General features: G+C 45.6%; 1 pseudogene; it reads left to right on the top strand.

Moving 5' to 3' along the window:
• The first annotated feature begins 4376 nt into the window (after nt 1-4376).
• Nucleotides 4377-9119, top strand: LOC118829462 (annotated as a pseudogene).
• The last annotated feature ends 349 nt before the right edge of the window (nt 9120-9468 follow it).

Below are 9468 nucleotides of genomic sequence, written 5' to 3' on the forward strand. Positions count from 1 at the left end.
GTGTTTCATTCTTGAAGAGGACCGTGACATCAGGAAGATAATGACATGACTTGCAATTGAATTGCATTTGAGTAAGGGATCAAAGTCACCAGCCTCACATTCTCTCCAGAGTCATTTGGGTCCAGTGGCTAAAGAAAGATAAGGATGACTGAAAATGGCCCAGAATGTAGTAGGAGACCTTGGCCTTTTTAATTTAAGGTCTTTCTGGGTTCTCACTTTGAATGAGGCAATGCCATTTAAGAAGTGAGTCAAAGGATGGCCCCTTTAATAAAAAAAATATAAACTGGGAGGGGAAAAACTCACAGCTAGTGTCCAAAAGAGAAATGATTACCATTTACATTCACTGTGTGCCAGGAAGACCCAAAAATAATAATTAAGTTGTGCTTCGGCAGTGACCTATTGTAGTCCAGAGTGAATTGGGTTTAAGGCATAGTCTTTAGGAAAAAATCTAGCTGAGAAAACCTGAGATAACTAAGTATGTTTTAGCCATCAGAATTTGCTTTCCTTTGCGCAGCAGACCCTCAGGTAAGGGCATGATACCTCACGTGGGCATGCAAGAAAAACAAAGAGTAGAGCAGAAGAAAAGGAAGGAGAGTAGAGGGGAGGAAAGGGGAGGAGATGAGGAAAGGAGATGAGATGAGAAGAGAGGGGAGGAGAGGAGAGGAGAGGAAAGGAGAGGAGAGGAGAGGAGAGGAGAGGGGAGGGGAGGAGAGGGGAGGAGAGGGAAGGGGAGGGAAGGGGAGGGGAGGAGAGGAGAGAGGATGGTAGGAGAGGGGAGGAGAGGGGAAGGGAGGAAAGGGGGGGGTTGAGGTTAGAGAGGAAGGGAGGGGAGAAGAGGAGAGGGGAGGAGAACCTGAGTTGCCCAATTGGCCAGGTAGGTCCTCCATTGGGGCAGCTCAGACTACTCACAGGTTGCGATTTTTCCTTCATTCTCAAGGAGGACCATGGAATCAAGAAGATGATGCCAAGACTTGCAATTGAATCATATTGGAGTGAGAGATGGCTATGTAAAGTCATCAGCCATCAGAGCCATCTTAATAAACATATCTTAACCAATGAATGCATTACTTGCATAGGGTGTTAACTACAAAATCACAGAAGGGACTTTCCCCAGGACAGTGTCTGCACACCATTTATTTTCATTAGAGTATCATTGGCATTCTGTTTTTGCCCCTGCCCCTGCCCTTATGGAACTCTTCTCTATGCATTATGGGTAGTCACATACACAGCTCCAGTTTGCTTTGTTTGCTTGCAGAACCAGGTGATCCTGGTTTGTTCCAGATTCAGGATGTTTGTCAGTAGTTTCTGCTCTACAAAAGCCTCATGCTTCATTCCAATGGAATTGGCACTGTGATAGGCATCCATGAAGAAACTCCCCATGCCCAGAAGTCCTTCTGGTGCTGCTTGAGGTCCCCTTTCGGTGCTTCACTTTCTTAACTTGGTGTATGAAGGTTTTGTGCTGTATGGTTTATAGGGAACATTCTATTTGAAATAGTCTAGAACAAGGGTTCTTTACATTCTTGGTGTCATGGCCTTTTCTCAGAATCATCTTTTAAATATGCATCCAATAAAATATAGAAAATTACAAAAGGAACTAATATGGGAATAGTTGTCCAAATATTTTTTAATATGTTCACAGACCAAAACTTAAGAATCATTTGACTACAGGATTCTCAATTCAGTATATTTCCCTACTTTGGTCATTACATGACACAAAATGAATTTGTTTCAACTCTCTATTTACATATGTGGCAGAGAAAGTCACCAAATCTGATTATTTCATATCATTCAAGCCTCATGCCTTTAGCTACATAAGTCTCAAATCTCTCTTGACTCCTGGTTTCTCTTTGGTATTCTAGTTTTACTTCTCCAGTCATTTTTTAGACCTCTGTAGACACTTCAAACTTAATTTATTTTTCCAAACTAGTTTTCTATCTTGAATAATTTTTGTCCAGTATATTATATTCTTCTAGGCATCTGGACATGAACGTTGGAGTCAGCTTTGTGTTTTGAGTAGTATCTTCCTCTAAATCACCCAATCAGTCATCAAACTTGTCCCTTTCCTTGTTTAGTTTTCACTCTATTGGTCAATAGGCATTTATGAATCACTAACTACATTCCATGCATTATAGTAAGTGCCTCTGAGGATAAAGGTAAAGGCAAAAATGAACCCTACCCTCAAGAAACTCACATTCTAATTGGGGAAGACCATGTTTTATTGGAGGAAGTTTCATCATTTCATGACAGAGCTCTTTCTATAAAATGTAAATGGTAAGAGATTTGTAGCTAGTTCTAGTTTTATTCCAATTCAAGACAAACTGTTCAACATCAGAGAAATATGTCTATGCTTCAACCACTGATGTTGAAGAGGCCAAAGCTGCTAAATTCTATGAAGACCTACAACCTATTCTAGAAATAACATCTAAGAAAATGTGACCTTCATCATAGGGGATTGGAATGCTAAAATAGGAAAACAAAAGATAACTGGAATAAAAGACAAGCTTGGCCTTAGAGCACGAAGTGATGCAAGACAGGGACTAAGAGGGTTTTGTCAAGACAACTCACTGGTCATAGCAAATACTCTATTTCAACAATGAAAAAAGGTGACTCTATAAAGGGATATCACCAGTTGATCAATATCAACATCAGACTGATTATATACTTTTCAACTAAAGGTGGAGAAACTCTATACAGTTGATTAAAACAAGACCTGGAACTTATTGCAATATTAGATGTGAAGAAAGCAGGGAAAATCATGAATCCACATAGGTATAGCCTAAATAACATACCTTATGAATCCAAAGTGGAGGTGATGGATAGATTTATGGGATTACATGTGGTAGGTAGAGTACCTTAAGATCTTTGGGTGGAGTTTCATAATATTGTGTAGGAGGCAGCAACAAAAAAACAGCTAAAGGGAAAATAAGAGCCACAAAATAAAATGGCTATATGGGGAAGTATTACAAATAACTGAGGAAAGAAGGAAAGTGAAAAAGTGAGAGAGAAAAGAAAATATGTACCCAACTTAATACAGAATTCCAGAGAATAACAAAGAGACATAAGAAGATTTTCTTACATGAGCCATGTAAAGAAATAAAAGAAAACAATAGAATGGGAAAGACAAGAGATATCTTCAAGAAAATGAGAGAGATCAAGGCAATGATTCATGCAAAAAATAGAAACAATAAAAAACAAAAATGGAAGGGAAGCAGAAGACATTGAGAAGAGCTGGTAAGGATACACAGAAGAACTATATTTGGAGTTCATCAGAGCTCTCTGTGGAGGTGGATAGCATTTTTTTTATCATGAATTCTTTATAATTGCCTTGGATCATTGTACTGATCAGAGCAGTCAGGTTTTTTGCAGTTTATCATCGTTACAACATTGTTTTTACTGTGCACAATGATTTCTTGGTTCTTTTCTTTTTACTTTGCATCAGTTTGTATAGTTCTGGCCATTTTTTCTGAAACCATTTCCACCAGTATTTCTTGTAGCTCAATAGTACTCCATCACAACCATATGTCACAGATTTTTCAGCCATTTCCCAACTGATGAGAACTTCTCTGTAACAACAAAGAGAACTGCTATAAATATGTTTTATATCTAGGTCATGTTAAGAGGATTTTACTGAGCTAGTCTCTACCCTGAGAATGATTAAACAGCAGGCCAGAGACAAAGTGTCAGTAATCAGGTAGCCATTTAATTAGTTACATTATGAGGAACAGATTTGCAAATTGGGAATTCTCCTGATCAGAATTCCACCTTGCTGAAGTGAAGACAGAGATTAGATACATAAATCACAAGTGGGATGGAAGGAGGAAAAGTGGATTACAAACAATCATTTACATGGCTCGAATAAGTTCTCACAAGTGGAAAACAATATAATTCTGGAGTTCTAAGGGAGCATTATTTTTCAGGTCTCGGGTTTCATTAATTAGTGGGTCACATGACCAGAGTTCTGTGACAGAAAAAGATTCTACAATCTTTAATTCACTTCAGGTACACACACAGTGATTGTGAGCATTGTCAAGTTTTGTTTAATCATTTTAAGCTGCATTGTGACATCTGACTCACAAGAGAGACAATTCTGGGAAATCTAATTATTAGTATATTCATTACATGTATCATATCAATTATTATAAAAATCATAATTCCCCTCACAGTCCTTTTCCTTTGATCTCTTTGGGGTACAGACCTAGTAGTGGTATTGCAAGGTTAAAGGATAGGAAGAGAAAAGGAGACAGAGAGGAAAAGAGAGGAGAGTAGATGAGAGGTGAGAGGAGGAGAGGGGAGGAGAGGTGAGGGGAGGGTAGATCCTCGAGAGGAGCTTGGCCAGTCAGTCCCTGTCTGTGACTACAAGCTCAGGATTCCAATCAATGCATTCCGGTAACCCTGAAGTGAGGAACTCTCCATCAGGAAACACACAGAGTAGCCCCAAATCTAAGCAGGAGGTGATGGTCTGTCCCCCCAAAGTGATGTCCCCATCTGGAAACCCCCAGCTGGATTCCAAATTCTCCAATGTGGGTAAACAGAGGGGCTCAGCCAGCCAGTCCCAGCTATCCCCCTGTTACTCTTAGAGTGGGGGCCACCCTCCAAAGCACTCCCTGTACCAGGTGGGAGCATGGGCCTGAAGAGTAGGACCAGAAATGGTGAAAGGGCAGAAGGGAGAGAAGTATTTCAGTGGACTTGTTTGGTCAGAGGGACGCTGGGAGGCCGAATGATGATTCTGAAATCAAAGAGTGTAATTCTGGGGATCATATAAAGTCCCAGGATTCCCAGCATTCCGCACACTCCATGTCTCCTGCAAATGCTTCAGCCCCGAAGTCTTCCACCCCCTCCCATGGCCAGACAGCTGTGCTGGAGCCAGCTACCACCCAGAAGAAGCCATCCAAAATGGTTTATGTATTTTCTGCTGATATGGCCAATAAGGCTGCCGAAGCTGTGCTGAAGGGCCAAGCTGAAATGATCTTCTCTTTCCACATCCAGAACATCTCAAACAGCAAGACAGAAAGAAGTGCTGTACCTCTGAAAACACAGATCTCTACCTTTCCGGATGATCCCAAATCACTACTGCAGCAGCATCTAGCTTCAGCCAAGCAGGACCAGAATTCTTCCCAGAATACCAAACTACAAGTAACTCCACCCATTCCGGCACCAGCAACCAAGTCCACCACTCCTCCCTGCCTCCTGGATCAGGACTGTCCCGGAGTGGAAAACAAACTGATTTCCTCTGCAGGGAACCAGGCCAATCCCACACCACTACCCACAGAAGGTTCTGTGCCAAACTCTACCCCTAACAATCGAGCAATCACTCCTGTTTCCCAGGGGAGTAGTAGCTCTACCTCGGATCCCAAAGGTCCCCTCCCTCTCCCTGTCTCCAGTGGGGAGCTGCCCTCACTGGGAGAGAACCCCTACGGACTGTTTCAGGAGCAGCTGGAGCACGTGGAGTGCTCACTGCAGACACTCAGAGACATTCAGCACATGGTATTCCTTGATGAGAAGAAGTTCTCTGGGACACAGAGTAGGGGACCCCAGCAAAGCTCCCCTGTGCTCAATGGCCTGCAGAAGAAACAAGAAGGGCCCATCCAGGCCATGATGGCCCAGTTCCAAAGCCTCAGCAAAGGGCCTGGGCCCAGGACCCCTGTGGGAGCTCCCTTTGGCCTTCACGGACACAGAGAGGTGCCCTTTCCGCCCAAGGAGATGGCCCCATCCCCATGAATATCCAGCCAGGGCCCATGGGCCCTGACCACCTGGATCACATGACTCCTGAGCAGATGGTGTGGCTGAAGCTGCAGCAGCAGTTTTATGAGGAGAAGAGAAGGAAGCAGGAGCAGGTGGCTGTGCAGCAGTGCTCCCTGCAAGAAATGATTGTCCATCAGTATAGGCCCTGAGGAGTGGTCCAGGGCCCTCCACCACCCAACAGAAGGCCTGCTCTGAAGGCTGGAGACCTGCACAGTCAGAGTCCCTCCCTTAAGGTATAAACAAGTCTCATTCCCTGCCCCTAAGGGGCGTGGCTCCTCCCCCCAACAGGCCAGGAAGTCAGATGAGTCTTCCGGGATTTGCAGGAATGATGACCTCTGAAATGGAGGGGCCAAATTTCCCTAACCCTGCATCCAGACTGGTTCCTTCCAGAGTTAGTTGGCCAGATGATGTGCCCAAAATTCTGGATGGCAGAAATTTCCCTCCAGGCCAGGTGGTCTTTAGTGGCCCTGGCTGAAGCAAATGCTCCCCAAATCCTCCACATCTGTCTGATAAGATGTTTCAACAACAGCTGGCAGAGAAGCAGTTGAGCCTCCCCCCGGGATGAGTAGAGTAGAAATCAGGCTCAACATTGAGATGAGCAGGATGACAGCAGGGTCTTAGTGACACATGGAGGCTGGGAATAATTCCCTTTAACCTCCTATAGCAGTAGAGGGGCCCCTAAGCCCTTCCAGGGCTGACTTCCTAAAAGGAATGCCACCACAGATTGGCCCTGGCCAGGAACTTGAATTTGGGATGGTGCCCAGTGGCATAAAGGGGGATGTGAATCTGAACATCAATATGGGCTCCAACCCACAGATGATACCTCAGAAAATGAGGGAGGCTGGGGTGGGTCTTGAGGAGATAATGAAACTATGGCCAGGTGGCTCCCATATGCTTCCCTCCCAACAAAATATGGTGCCCCTGCCATTTGGTGATCTCCTTCAGCAGGAGTATGGCATGGGCCCTAGGCCTTTCCTTCCCATGTCTCAGGGTCTGGGTGGCAACAGTGGTCTTTGGAATCTCAGAGACCCAGTTGGGCCTGACCAAAGGACTAATACCTGGCTCAGCCACATTCCACCACTACCTTTCAACTGTCCAGTAACCCTGCCAGCCTCAACACCACTTGCCCTGTTCAGCAGAGTATGGGATATAAGCCCTTGGATTTTTCTGTGGCTGCTAGCCAGGTTCATTCTCCAGGCATTAATCCTCTGAAGTCTCCCACAATGCTCAAGGTTCAGTCACCAATGTTGGACTCACCCTCGGGGAACCTCAAGTCACCCTAGACTCTGTCATAGCTGGCAGGCATGCTGGCAGGTCCAGCTGCTGCTGCTTCCATTAAGTCCCCTCCTGTCTTAGGGTCTGCTGCTGCTTCACCTGTTCACCTCAAGTCTCCATCACTTCCTTCCCCTTCACCTGGGTGGACCTCCTCTCCAAAACCTCCACTACAGTGTCCTGGGAACCCCCCAAACTAGAAAACGTCACTCACTGTGGCTTCCTCAGTCATGATGGGAAATGTAAATTCAGGTGGCCCACCACCTCCTACTGCTGGCCAGTCTGCTTCTGTGAATATTCCCAAAAGTCTTCCCTCTAGTACCCCATACAAAATGACTCCAGAACCAACCCTTTCCCAGAATCCTCTCTCCATCATGATGTCTCTAATGTCCAAGTTTGGAATGCCCAGCTCCACCCCTACCTTACCATGATGCCATCAAGACTGTGGCCAGTTCAGATGATGACTCCCCTCCTGCTCAATCTCCCAACTTGCTGTCAATAAATAACATGCCAGGAATTGGCACTAACCCTCAGAGTCCTTGAATTTCAGGCATCTGGGACTGGGAACTGGGAGTTCTTATATTAACTACTTTCCTGATGAGAATGACCCAACTACTCTCTCACTCTGACCAGATGCCCTCTCCAAATGCTATGTGACCCACTATACCTCCTCATGGGGCTCCTGTGGGGCCTGGTCTGATGTCACATAATCCAGTGATGGGGCATTGGGTCCCAAGAGCCTCCCATGGTACCTTAAGGACAAATGGGCTTCCCCCAGGGATTCCTTCTAGTACAGTCTCCTCCACATCAGGTGCCCCAGTGGGTGGTGTGCCATCAGAAGCGTGAGTGTATGATGCAGTAATTGACACAAAAAGACACAAACATGGAGCTAGGTGAGTTGTATAGTCTGGCTATAGACTGATTTTAATGGAGTTACTGACAGTCTTTTATACAGATTAATTGCTGAGTCATACTGACTTCTCAGAAAAGCACAGTGAAGTAATGGTTAATATATTTTTTATCTCCTTCTTCCTGGGAACAAGATGCTAGTCTCTTACCAGCTTACCAAATTGAAACATTTCTGTTCTTTACCATGCAGGTAATCATATTGAAACATTTCTGTACTGTCTCATTCATGTAATCAGCTGGGAAGATGGGTTTTCTCTGCCACATCTTCTTATCCTTAGATAGACTTCGCCTTGCATAGACCCATTCTCAATTGACCCTGCTGTGCAGAGATCTAGGAGACGCATTGCAGAGGTCTAAGAGGCCTAAACACTAACCAGGATATAGCTGGTTCCCCACAGGGTGTCAAGGCAACTTTCTAGGAAACATGGGTTTTCCTCGGGAGGGACACCTGTGCTGTCCTACCAACCTGCCCCAAAGTTCCACAGATCCAGCATTTTGTATGCCTGGAGGCCCAGGTGTCCTGACTCCTTCACCATCCTGGGAAGCAACGTGCCTTCAGTTTTCACAGATCCAGACCGACAGGACAGGAAGTGATTCAACCTGGAGCCAGCGGAATGCCTGAGCTCAATCTGTCCCAGATTATTCCATCAGAGAAGCCCAGTTGGACACTGCAATATTTTCCTTTGGGGGAAATACCAGGCAAAAAACAAGCCCAGGGTCCTGGGCCTGGGTTCTCACACATGCAGGGGATGATAGGAGAACAGGCCCTAAGAATGGGACTAGCATTACCTGGCATAGGGGGCCCAGGTCCAGTGGAAACTCCAGATATCCCCCTTGGTAAAGCTCTATCCATGCCAGGACACAGCCCAATGAGACCATCTGCCTTTCTGAATCAAGGCAAGAAGGGACCTCACCATCTGATGATGTCTCCAGCACAGTTTGCAATGTCTGGCCAGCCCACCCTGATGAGCAGCAGAGCAGCTGCTGTAGGCATGATTCCTGGCAAGGATCGGACTCCTGCTGGACTATAGACCCACCCAGGGCATGTGGGCTCTCTAGGCATGATGATGTCAATGCAGGGCATGATGGGACCCCAACAGAATGTCATGATCCCCCCACAGATGAGGCCTTGAGGCATGGTTGCTGATGTGGGCATGGGTGGATTTACTAAGGATCTGGAAACCCAGGTGTTTTAACAATCCAGCCAGCAGCTTCTGTGGGGGCATAAGATCCCCCCCACAGCCAGCACTTAGGAGGCTGCCGGCACCAAGGAGGCTGCTGGGACGCCAGGAAAGCACATGTTCTTTTTACCTGCTTAAACAAGGAAAGCACGGTGAAGGGGTTGACCAGCTTACTTTAATCCAGCATTCAGTTAGCATACAGACACCATTCATTTAGTTCAGGGGAAAACGAACCAGCACCCAAAACCTCAAAACCAAAATATAAACAAGTTACAAATATCAACAGACAGACCCAATACAATTCATAATTACCAACATCTGGACTCGGCCTGAGAGCAAGGGCTGGCCCAGAGTCATGCTCCTC

Source organism: Trichosurus vulpecula, chromosome 8 (genome assembly GCF_011100635.1).
Source record: "Trichosurus vulpecula isolate mTriVul1 chromosome 8, mTriVul1.pri, whole genome shotgun sequence".
NCBI classification, from domain to species: domain Eukaryota; kingdom Metazoa; phylum Chordata; class Mammalia; order Diprotodontia; family Phalangeridae; genus Trichosurus; species Trichosurus vulpecula.